At 44.4% G+C, this 12,812-nt stretch overlaps 1 protein-coding gene across 26 annotated transcripts in view; it reads left to right on the top strand.

The window, feature by feature from the left end:
• Positions 1–11,055: 11,055 nt before the first annotated feature.
• Positions 11,056–12,812, top strand: part of kif1ab (kinesin family member 1Ab) — a 56,944-nt gene continuing 55,187 nt past the window's right edge. For 25 of the 26 annotated variants that reach the window (XM_036985642.1, XM_036985641.1, XM_036985640.1 and 22 more), the window contains exon 1: positions 11,056–11,397. The gene's annotated coding sequence lies outside the window, so the exon portion shown is untranslated. Of the gene's footprint in view, positions 11,398–11,708; positions 11,833–12,812 lie in introns of those variants that run through there. The other variant, XM_036985619.1, reaches the window with a different exon arrangement.

Here is a 12,812-nt window from a genome sequence, read left to right as displayed (position 1 = left end):
AGTATAAATAACTAGCATGTCTATCATGAGGAAAAGTGAAGACTTGCACTTGGCACAGTTTGGAAATAGGTGTGCTTGGATCCAGTTGAGTTTGGTTTGGACTTGTAGCAGGAGGTGTATGCTCTGTTGATCTTTCCCACCCCTTGTGCTGCACTCGCTCGGGATTTTAGAGGAGTCTACCCTTTTTAAGTGAGAGGATTGGCTGAACAGCGGACAAACAAAGAGGCATGTGCCTACACACACATTCGCACATTCACTTTTCATGTGTACCAAATTAAATCAATATTTCACTCTTCTGTCTAGAGCCCTTTCCTCGAAAAGTGAGTTAACACCGGCTTTTGTGGTTAATGGATCATTGTTTAAAATGGAATTTGAGTTGGCCATAATTGGAAAAACAACCTAACGTAACATTTCCCACAGATTCCTGTGTCGAGAAAAAGCAATAGAACAACTTCATACAGCTCATACTCAAAATCAAATGCGTTAATTCATTCATTCATTCACTGTATAAAAGCAGAGGCTTGCTAGCTGTGACCAGCTCTTTCAGTGAAGCAAATCTCAACGTTACAGAGAGAACTTTCTTCGGTCCCAAGAAGCACGCATTCTATACTGTAAAACCAAAGAAGTTATGTCTACTCAAACAGTTTGAGGAAACCGATTACCTAAAAGTTAAGAAACTTAAATAGCTGACTACAGCAGTGCTACCTTTATATGAGTAATACAAATGCAGTTTTTTTAAGTACACTGTACTTAAATGTAATGTCCCCAGGAAGCCACGCCTCAAATCATTTTCCAGTGTACCTTGTCTTTTCGATTGAGTTGTAGAGGTACCACCCATGACTGTATTTGTTAGTGACAGATACATGGTTGTTGAATTCCATTGTTGTCATTCTTGTGGCCTTCATTAAGTGAGTTCCTAGCTGAATACAATTATCATACTTGAACCAATATGATAATTATTTTAAGAAGTAAAGGGGGGTTATTTTAAGAAGTAAAGAAAGGGGGGGAGAAGTGCACTGGGTACTTTTTTAAGAAAATAGTTAGTAAGGGTAGGTTAATGACTGGTTTAAAAAATAAAGATGGGGTTTTAAAAACAGATACAGGGGGAATAAAAGAAGTAGTCAAGGATTTTTATGGGGAACTGTTTGGGGTAAAAGATGTGTGCAAGGAAACAATGGGGGACCTTTTAACATACATTGACAAGACCCTACACAACACGGACGACCTGATAAAAGACCCGACGAGGACAGAAATCGACCAAAGACTGAAACATTTTAAGGGTAAAATCACCTGGGGAGGACGGCCTCCCTTTGGAGTTTTTATTTTACCTTTTGGGATGTTTCAGCCGACGAACTTCTGACTGTTTTTACTGACTTTGAACATCTTGACAGACTACCTGACAGTTTTAGAGTGGGGATCGTGACTCTTTTACCTTAGAAAAACGACAGGATGGACCTGAAGAACTGGAGACCGATAACCCTTTTAAACTTTGATAGTTAGTACTTTTTACCAAGGTTTTAACACTCAGAATGTCTTCTGTTTTTGGGGAGGTGATCCACCCGGATCAAACCTGTGCCGTTCCCGGAAGGAAGGAAGATCACGGCCAGCCTGATACTGATCCGAGATGCCATCTGTTATGCGAGAGACAGAAATATGCGGCTTGTAGTCCTACATTTAGATTTTGAAAAAGCCTTTGATCGGGTCTCGCACCAGTACCTCTTTAAGGTACTGCAAAAAATGGGTTTCCCGGACAGGTTCTTAGCTTGGGTGGGACTGCTGTACGGGGACATCACCAGCAAAATCCTTGTAAATGGGCATCTGTCAAAAGCAGTGGGAGTACACTGCGGCGTCCGTCAGGACTGTCCGTTATCTCCTCTTCTGTTCGTGGCCTGTATTGAACCACTGGCACAGGTCTTGAGAAGGGACCAACGGATCAGTGGGGTGGGTATCCCGGGGAGTGGGGGGATGACCGCCAAGTGCGTCTTTTACATGGACGACGTCAACATTTTATGTACCGGCCTTTTATCCGTCGACAAGACTCTGGGGAGAACTGTGTCACGCCCTGGCCTTAGTTATCTGTGTTTTCTTTATTATTTTGTTTAGGCCAGGGTGTGACATGGGTGATTATATGTGTCTTTTTTTGTCTAGGGGTTTTGTAGTCTATGGTCTATTGTGTTCAGTTGAGTGTTCTAGGTAAGTCTATGGTTGCCTGGAGTGGTTCTCAATCAGAGGCAGGTGTTTATCGTTGTCTCTGATTGGGAACCATATTTAGGCAGCCATATTCTTTAGGTATCTTGTGGGTGGTTGTTCCTGTCTCTGTGTTTTGCCCCAGTTAGGACTGTTTCGGTTTTTCCACGTTTTCTTATTTTGTATAGTGTTCACGTTTTCATCTTTCATTAAAGATGTTTATAAATATCCACGCTGCATTTTGGTCCTCCTCTCCTTCTCAGGAAGAAAACCATTACAGAACCACCCACCACAACAGGACCAAGCGGCATGGTGACAGGCAGCGGCAGCAGGAGCAGCACAAGGAGGAATGAACATGGGATGATGTGTTGGACGGCAAGGGTTGCTACACATGGGAGGAGATCCTGGCGGGAAAGGATCGCCTCCCATGGGAACAGGTGGAGGCAGCTAGGAGAGCAGAGGCAGCCAGAGAGAGGAGCGATACGAGGGAACACGGCTGGCAAGGAAGCCCGAGAGTCAGCCGCAAACATTTCTTGGGGGGGAGGCACACAGGGAGTATGGCGAAGCCAGGTAGGAGACCTGTGCCAACCTCCTGTGCTTACCGGAGGGCGAGAGAGACCGGGCAGGCACCGTGTTATGCTGTGGAGCGCACAGTGTCCCCAGTGCGGGTGCATAGCCCGGTGCGGTACATACCAGCTCCTCGTATCGGCCGGTGCTAGAGTGGGCATCGAGCCAGGTGTCATGAAGCCGGCTCTACGCATCTGGTCTCCTTGGGCTGGCGTACATGGCACCAGCCTTACGCATGGTGTCCCCGGTTCGCCTGCACAGCCCAGTGCGGGCTATTCCACCTCGCCGCACTGGCAGGGCGACCAGGAGCATTCAACCGGGTAAGGTTGGGCAGGCTCGGTGCTCAAGAGCTCCAGTGCGCCTGCACGGTCCGGTCTATCCAGTACCACCTCCACGCATCAGCCCTCCGGTGGCAGCTCCCCGCACTCGCCCTGAGGTGCGTGTCCTCGGCCCAGTACCACCAGTGCCGGCACCACGCACCAGGCCTACAGTGCGCCTCGTCTGTCCAGCGCTGCCAGAGCCTTCCTCCTCTCCAGCGCTAGCAGAGTCTCCCGTCTGTCCAGGGCCGCCAGAGTCTCCCGTCTGTCCAGGGCCGCCAGAGTCTCCCGTCTGTCCAGGGCCGCCAGAGTCTCCCGTCTGTCCAGGGCCGCCAGAGTCTCCCGTCTGTCCAGGGCCGCCAGAGTCTCCCGTCTGTCCAGGGCCGCCAGAGTCTCCCGTCTGTCCAGGGCCGCCAGAGTCTCCCGTCTGTCCAGGATCCGCCAGAGCCGCCATTCTAGGTAAGTATATGGTTGCCTGGAGTGGTTCTCAATTTATCGTTGTCTCTGATTGGGAACCATATTTAGGCAGCCATATTCTTTAGGTATCTTGTGGGTGGTTGTTCCTGTCTCTGTGTTTTGCACCAGTTAGGACTGTTTTGGTTTTTCCACGTTTTCTTATTTTGTATAGTGTAAATGTTTTCATCTTTCATTAAAGATGTTTATAAATAACCACGCTGCATTTTGGTCCTCCTCTCCTTCCCAGGAAGAAAACCGTTACAGACTGACTGGCACGGACGAGCCTCTGGGGCGAGACTGAACAGAGACAAGACAGAGGCCCAATTTCTCGGACCGTGGGCAGACCCAGACTTGACCAGACTACCTCTGACAGTCAAAATGACGGACATAAGGGTACTGGGGGTAAAGTTTGACCGGGGGGGAGGAGGGATCGGTAACTGGAGTGGGATCCTGGGGACAGTAAGACAGAGACTGGGTTTTTGGGGACTGCGACAGCTGACTTTTGTGGGCAAGGTTTTAATCATTAAAGCTGTGATTTTACCTGTGCTTTTATTAATCAGTTATGTTTTTATTCCCCCTCAAAGGAGTATTTTAGACCTGGAGCGGATGCTTTTTTAGTTCCTGTGGGGAGGCAAGTGGGAGAGGCTCAGGAGGGAGCTGGTAAAGAGGCCCAGGTCCAAGGGGGGGAAAGGCTTGCTTGTTCCTGGGCAGCCGCTACACAGCGTTACCTCTGACTCTTGCCACCTCCCCGGTCAACAACAAGACTCAGGCCCTCGCACAGTTCTGGCTGGGATCTTACCTCAGGACTCTGAGGCTGATCCCAGTCGACCTGCGAGCCCCAGTCTCTTTCCTGTTACCCACACACTACGTCCAGCTCCAGAAGTTTTAAGACATTTTAAACTGGAAAAAGAAACAGTCACGGTCTTCACTAAACACCGCTCTCTCCTCTCTCTTGTGCAAGATCGGGAACCAGTGTGTCCACAACGGTTTGGCGCAACGTGGCCCATCCTGCTCTCCTGAATCGGCATCGGGACCTGTCCTGGATGGTCGCCCACGAGATCCTCCTGGTGATGGCCGTTATGCACTCACGCGGCATGGCGAGGACATCCGCGTGCCCCCGACCAGGCTGCGGCCAAGAAGAGTCGGTGAGGCACATGCTCTGGGAGTGCAGAGCTGCCAGGGACCTGTGGAAGGAAGCAGGCCCCCTGATAACCCCGTGTCTGCCAGCAGGGGAGGACCTAACACCTCAGCTCGTGCTGTATGGAGTGGGCCGAAGGTATAAGGCCTTCACCAAGTACTGGCCCACCCTCCTGTGCTTGAAGGAAGCACTGTGGTCCTCCCGCAACCTGCTGGTAGGGAAAAGCGTAGAGACCACCCCCCAGGCAGTGGCGATGGTAGCCACGGAAGCCCTGGGGTGGTATGGAAGGAAGGGGGCCTCGACCCCAGGCGAAGGGTCCCCCACAACACCCTAGGTCCCGGCGGCCACGGCCTGACAGCGCTGCAGCGCCTAGGGCGATGCGCCTAGGGGAGGGATCTCCTCTGGGCCCCGAAGGAGGGGACGGTAATTTATTCAGAGGAGCAGGATGAGGCGCGTTTGATAAGGACTCACCCCGCTCCTGTACAAGGGACCGAAGACAGCCTTTTAACAAAGTGACTTTTTAACATGTTTTTCATGTCTTCAATTTTTTTACCTTTGTTAGATCATTAGTACACATTTTAAATGGCTTTTACAGATTTGATGTTTACAAGGAAAGTACTTTTATTTATGGTTGTTTTCATTGATTTTAACAACCCGTACTTTTTAACAAATTGAAATGTAACTTTCAAATGCTGTGTTTTATGCTTTGTTGCCGTTTGTATGTGTATAAATGATGTAAAAAATGTATGAGCTGTTTTTAAAGGAAATGTGTTAATAAAACTTTTCCGAAAGAAAAAAAAATCATACTTGAACCATTACATACTGTATGTCATAAGGCCTTATACATTGGCCTGAAACTCGTTGTTTTACGGGCCACATCAAGCCTGCAAGAAAGATTGCAAAACTCTGCAAATATTTTTCCTGTAATCTTCCAACCAGGGTTTCTGGAAAACTTACTAGAATTCTGCAACCCTAACTGTTCACATTACATTGGCTTGCAAAGGGATGAGCAATTACTATTGGAATCTAGCCAGCATTAGTCCAACAGTTGACATTTGTATTCACCTGCATTCATAATGACTGCCAAAGTTAAGAAGAGTGGGCAGAAACTACCTAAGACATTTCAACTGGAACAACCATTTCAGTAACCGGTGCAAAACTTCAATGATTGGATTAGTTTAGAAAAAATTATATATTTTTTATAGCATAACATTTAATCAATCAATGTACAATGCAAAAACACATGAAAAACAATTTTACAAAATCTATCAAATAGAGCATGCTGGGAAAAAAAGCTAATTTGTTATCATAATTTACAAAAATAGAGTTGGTGTGACTTTCATTTACACTAAACAAAAATATAAACACAGAATGTAACACTTTTTGAGATTTTAAAGAGTTAAACTGAGTTACAGTTCAAAGAAGGAAATCAGTCAAATGAATTAAGCCCTAATCTATGGATTTCACATGACTAGGCAGGGGTGCAGTCATGGGGTTACACGTTTGCCTCGTACTTTTCTTGGTGCAAATGGCCGATAATTGCCCTACCACCTGCGGCTAAAACATGGGGCGGCACATTGGACGGTCCTGTTTTTTTTTTGAGAGTATGTGCGTATGGAACATTTCTGGGATCTTTGATTTCAGCTCATGCACATTAGGACCAACACTTTACATGTTGCGTTTATATCCATTTTTAGTATAGATTTGAGTCAGTATCACATAAATATTTTAAAGTAGTAATGACTTTTCATTGACTTTGAGTACAGTGAAGTCATTCAGGGTGGGAGTTTTGACCAACTTGTCGACTTAAAAGAGTTCAAGGAAGGAAGGGGTAAGATAAATTAAAGGAGTTACTTGAAGGAGTACTATAATATACATTTGATTCACATCATCAATTGATCGATTGAATGAGAATACAATGTGATAGCCAGAACTCTATTTTCAGAAATCCATGCAGAAACACATGTAATGGGTATAAGAATATACCATCCATTGTGAATGAATGTCTAGTGGACAGGATTAATCATTTAGAATTTTCCTTGCTTGTTGAAACAAAGTTGTGAGTTTCTCGAAGTAGTGGGCAGCTCAATTGGCTTCAAGTTTTTCCAGTCTGGTTTAGCTATTATGTTACAGCAGGATCTTGTGCCTCCCTCTGATGTCACGTGATCAATCATTTGACAGACTGTTTATCTCTGTGGCCTTTGCGCTAGAGAGAGAGAGAGAGCACGAGATAGAGAGAGCGAGAGAATGGGGTGAGAGGAAGAGAGAGAGAGAGAGAGAAAGAGAGAGAGAGGGGGGGTGAGAAGGGGGTAAGAGGAAGCGAGAAAGAGATGTAGAGGGAGAGAAAGGGGAAGAGAAAGGGTATATTGATTTGGTTTGGGTAAAGCGAAAAAGGGGAAATCAAATCTGGCATGATCATGAGCACTGTCAGGACCCCTGTACTGAATATATATGCACTGGCCCCACATGTCCAAATAACGTGCCAGCTTAACACTGTTTGTCCTGCCTACATCATGTCTTTCCTTATCTGATGAACAGAAGAGCAGACATGACGTCTGTCAGGCTATCAGTTTGTCACTGTTGTCCATCACAAACCGAGCATACAATTTTTGTGATCCCTTGCACAAGTCAATACTGCAAAACAGGTTCACAAAATAGTGACCTTCAAACATTTGATTATTTTTATAAGCATGTATTAGTCTTTAATATATATTTTTTAATCTCTTTAATATCTTTTGTCTCTACATTTTCAAATGACTAAAGATGTTAGGTAGTCAGAATCATTACTATATTATGAGAGGAAAATGAGACATGATAAGGTAGGTTCTTATGGCAGATCTTTTAATGCATTATAACCACATCACAAAGCATTTGACGGTCTCCTAACCAACTATGCTATTTTGTGTGTTTTTTCTCATTGTTTGTAACCTATTTTGTACATAATGTTGCTGCTACTGTCTCTTATGACCAAAAAGAGCTTCTGGATATCAGAACAGCGACTACTCACCTCAAACTGGACGAAGATCTTTTCTTTAATGAGTCCGACGCAAAGGATATACTGCTTCTCAGAGACCAGGCCCGAATCCCCAACATTTGCGTGAATAGAAGATGGAAATATAGGGGGCGGAGAGCGGGGTGCCTTGTGAGAATTAATCGGCGTGTGGGTAACCCGCCTCTACTATCCGTTCTATTGGCCAACGTGAAATCACTGGAGAATAAAATGGATGATCTCCGCTCAAGACTATCCTACCAGCGGGACATTAAAAACTGTAATATCTTATGTTTCACTCAGCCGTGGCTGAATGACGAAAAGGATAATATACAGTTGCCGGAGTTTTCCGTGGGTTTTCCGTGCATTGGCAGGAAAGACCAGATACGTCTGGTAGGATGGGAGGTGGTGTGTGTCTATTTATAAATAACAGCTGGTGCGCGTTGTCTAATATTAAGGAGGTCTCGGTATTGCTCGCCTGAGGTAGAGTACCTCATGATAAGCTGTAGACCACACTATCTGCCCAAGAGAGTTTTTATCTATATTTTTCGTGGCCATCTATTTAGCACCACAAACTGATACTGGCACTAAGACCGCACTCAACGAGCTGTATAAGGCCATAAGCAAACAAGAAAATGCTCATCAAAAAGCGACGCTCCTCGTGGCCGGGGACTTTAATGCAGGCAAACTTTAATTCGTTTTAGCTAAATTCTACCAGCATGTCACGTGCAACCGGAGAAAAAAAATCACTCTAGACCACATTTACTCCACACACAGAGACGCATACAGAGCTCGCCCTCCCGGACCACTCTCATATCTTTTGGACTTGCCCCGCAATCGAAACTTACTGGGGAGAAATAAGATCTAACATTGGAAAAATAATGGGATTTGACATAGAACAAACATTCATTTCTTTGTACATGGGTGAAATACCTGATAACTTACACAATAGAGAAAAGTACCTCTTGAAGGTTCTACTTGCAGCCAGGAAAAAGGCTATAACTAGGAAATGGCTTCAATTAGACCCTCCCACAGTGACACAATGGATAGACAGTGTAGAAGAAATACACCACATGGAGTGTATGACCTTTAAGAACTCAACAGGAGAGAGGTCAAGAATACTGGGAAAAAATGGCTTTCGTACTTGGAAAAGGTCTCATTCAAAGATGTCAATGTAACTAACATGATGATATGATGATGAAGGTATGAAGTGCACTGTAACTGCCAGATCTTTTTTTGTTGTTCTTTTATTTGACTTTATTTGTACTTTCTTTGTGTTCCTACAATAAAAACTAAGTATATATATAAAAAAAAACATTTTAAAAGCTTGCCCTCCATTTGGAAAATCTGACCATAATTCTATCCTCCTGATTCCTGCGTACATGCAAAAACTAAAGCAGGAAGTACCAGTGACTCGCTCAAAATGGAAGTCATCAGATGATGTGGATGCTACGCTACAGGACTGTTTTGCTAGCACAGACTGGAATATGTTCTCTGATTCATCCAATGGCATTGAGGAGTATACCAACTCAGCCACCAGCTTCATCAATAAGTGCATCAACGACATCGTCCCCACAGTGACCCACTCCAATTGGCATACCGCCCCAACAATCTCAATCCCCTCCTGTCTCAGCCTCCAGTATTTCTGCTGCAGTAGTTTATGTGTCGGGGGGCTAGGGTCAGTTTGTTATATCTGGAGTACTTCTCCTGTCCTATTCGGTGTCCTGTGTGAATTTAAGTGTGCTCTCTCTAATTCTCTCTTTCTCTCTTTCTTTCTCTCTCTCGGAGGACCTGAGCCCTAGGACCATGCCTCAGGACTACCTGACATGATGACTCCTTGCTGTCCCCAGTCCACCTGGCCGTGCTGCTGCTCCAGTTTCAACTGTTTTGCCTTATTATTATTGGACCATGCAGGTCATTTATGAACATTTGAACATCTTGGCCATGTTCTGTTATAATCTCCACCCGGCACAGCCAGAAGAGGACTGGCCACCCCAGTCTCTGCTTCCACATGGCTAGCGTTATCGGAGTGCCAAGTCTATGCCCAAAAGGCTCCTTAACAGCTACTACCCCCAAGCCATATGACTGCTGAACAATTAATCAAATGGCCACCTGGACTATTTACATTGACACCCCCCTTTGTTTTTACACTGCTGCTACTTGCTGTTTATCATCTATGCAAAGTCACTTTACCTCTACCTACATGTACAAATTACTTTGACTAACCTGTACCCCCTCACATTAACTCGGTACTGGTACCCCCTGTATATAGCCTCGGTATTGTTATTTTATTGTGCTATTTTGATTTGATTTGATTATCTACGCCGGCTTTATGTAATAGTAACAGCTGTCCAGCAGATGGCGATGAAACATTGCGCTTCTACTACCCTCCTCAGCGTCCTCTATTTTTATTATTATTATTTTTAAATGTTAACCTTCATTTAACTAGGCAAGTCAGTTAAGAACAAATTCTTATTTACAATGACAGCCTACACCGGCCAAACCCGGACGACGCTGGGCCAATTGTGCACCGCCCCTACGGGACTCTCAATCATGGCCGGTTGTGATACCGGGCTCTGATAGAGCATATGATCAAGGATACTGTCTATTCAAAATGATGACGTATTAAGTTGATTTGAGAAAGAGCTTCATTAGAATATCTCGGAAGAGAACTACAGTGTCTTGAAAGGAGGAAGATCCCATGAATATATTTACTTCACAGAGATCACTCACGGAAATACAAATACAAGGAATTACATGGTGACTTCTTAGAACATTTCGAACATATCTCTGCTCTCTACTCTGTATTCGTGTTGCAGTCCAGTGTAATAACACAAATCCTTTGTGTCACTAGACAAAGAAACCATATTTGCCAGAAACAATGACCCAAATTGTTGACTCGTGTCCACACAGCTGAATACTTGATCTCGAACAACAAAGACTTCATTCACTGAACAGCCAGTGGATGCATGTTTGGTGTGGTACTGTATGTGCACATGCATTGACCCCGGGATAGAATTACAACGTTACTCTCTACTGTTTAGCTTAGTGAGACACCAATGAGATCTACCCCACCTCAAAGTACTGTATCTGTTCTTTGTATCATGGCGGCAACACATGGATCCCTAGCCATTTCCTATCCATCCCAGCCTTTTCATTCCCTGTTTGCTCTCTCCCTCAGTTTCCCCCTCCCTCCTCCCTTCTCTGTGTTGCATCACTGGGTTCTATTATTTAATTCCCCCCCCATTATATTACACTGTATTGATGTGTAATATTGTTATTATTGTTGCAATACATTTTTTTCTTCTTAAATAACTGCTCTACTGCCTGCTCCCACTATGATGATGCCGATGTCATCACTGACTCCCAGCAGCCTTGGCTGAGGCACCTGAGCCATTTTTACTGTGGACCAACCAAAGGTCGTTCTCTTCTGAGCTCGCCTCCTGCATCCATCTAGCTCTAGCCTAATTCCTCTCCTCTCTCCTCCCTGTCTATTCCCCTACCCTACCATACCCATGTCTGGCTTGCTGGCAGACAGACTGACGCGCTACTGTGTACCAGGCCCTGTTAGAACCCATTCACCAATAGCCCTGACTGGGGTGGTCTAGCTCTGTGTCTCTTTCTATTGCTCGGGGCGGATACTCCCTGCATGGATACACCGAGGGAGGCTGTTAGCTGATATCGACGGGAGGAAAACATATCAAGGAGGAACCCACTGCTGTCGTCGAATTCGAGGTGGTTAGGTAAAACGATTGAGATGTGTTATTTTCTGATGAGCTGTTGTTTTTTGATCATGGCCTTGGGTTGACGCAGTGGGGAACCAAGGGTGGTGCTCCGCTCTTTCTCAGGGTTGAAACAATTGTTTTTACAGGTTTACAGAATAACCTTGTCAATAGCCTATTTAATTCAATCTGATTCACAGTCAAAACAAACAACTACATCTGATAATCCTGAATTTGCTAACGTGTCGCAGGGATGAATTTATGGGCGGATGAATTCAATGACATCGATATTTACAGTGGGCGAATAGCATAGCACCAAATGGAGTGATGGCCAGTAGCCTTTTGCTTTGACAGTGCGTTTGCATTGAGGTGCGGCAGCGCAAGATGTTGGAGAAGACAATATTTACGTTATGAATTTTCGGTCTTTTCGAGTGTAAACAGAAAACCACGAACTAGGTCGGTGCATAATATTTGTCAATTATGTAATTTATGTATTTATTACATTTTTTTTTTTGCGTGCTGTATGTTTTGTGATGCTGGCAAAAATATGTGTTCTGACGGTGTGCACATGAAAGATATGACTGGGGAGATTTTTCGCAACCACATTGGGTTGATAGCCTATTGATTTCTGTAGAATCAAGGAAATCATGAAACGTAACAAGCCAAACTATTTTGTAATGGATGGGACATTATTTGGTCAATAGGCCTACCGACGCAGGCCCTAATTAGGCTACATATTGGCATTGTCAGCTGCTGCGTTGTAGACTAAAATATTTAAATACCCATCGAGAATGAAAATAAATAAGAGCAGTGATCGATTGTACAGATAGCCACGCTAGTTTGCCCTCATGTTGGTGCTAGCAAGCAGGCTATGTAGTGCTACACATTGCTTTAAATTGACAAATTAAAATACTGTACTAAAATACTATATTACCTATGTTGCTGTATATCTACAGCAGCACACTGTGAATTATGATGCATTGTGGGAAAATGTGGTTTGCAAAATAATCTCTGTCTCATTAACATATTTTGAGGTGCGCCTTGTAAAAGGCTATATTTTCTTGCACCCATTAGTTAGAATGCTGTACCCTACATAATACAGTAGTCTACATACCAATATATACAAATATGTATGTATTTGTTCTGTATATCTACAGTAACACACTGATACTGCACTGTTAGATATGTACTGAAACACAGTACCACCCACAGAATACAGTGAGAAACTGTTTTGTGAATTTAAAAACCTTTCCCTGTAAATCTACAGTAATATACTGTAATTCAGTACTCCCAGTACAATAATATTGTACCATACTGTAATTTTGGAGTGCCAAAAGCATTTTTCGGGTTCATGGTATTGTTGTGGCCCATTAACACATTTCAATAATGGGCCCGCAATTTGGGGCATTCCTGCATGTGGGCATTCCCCCTCAAGC

The sequence above is a fragment of the Oncorhynchus mykiss genome, chromosome 8 (genome assembly GCF_013265735.2).
Source record: "Oncorhynchus mykiss isolate Arlee chromosome 8, USDA_OmykA_1.1, whole genome shotgun sequence".
NCBI lineage: Eukaryota > Metazoa > Chordata > Actinopteri > Salmoniformes > Salmonidae > Oncorhynchus > Oncorhynchus mykiss.
This window is presented reverse-complemented; position numbering and strand designations above follow the sequence as displayed.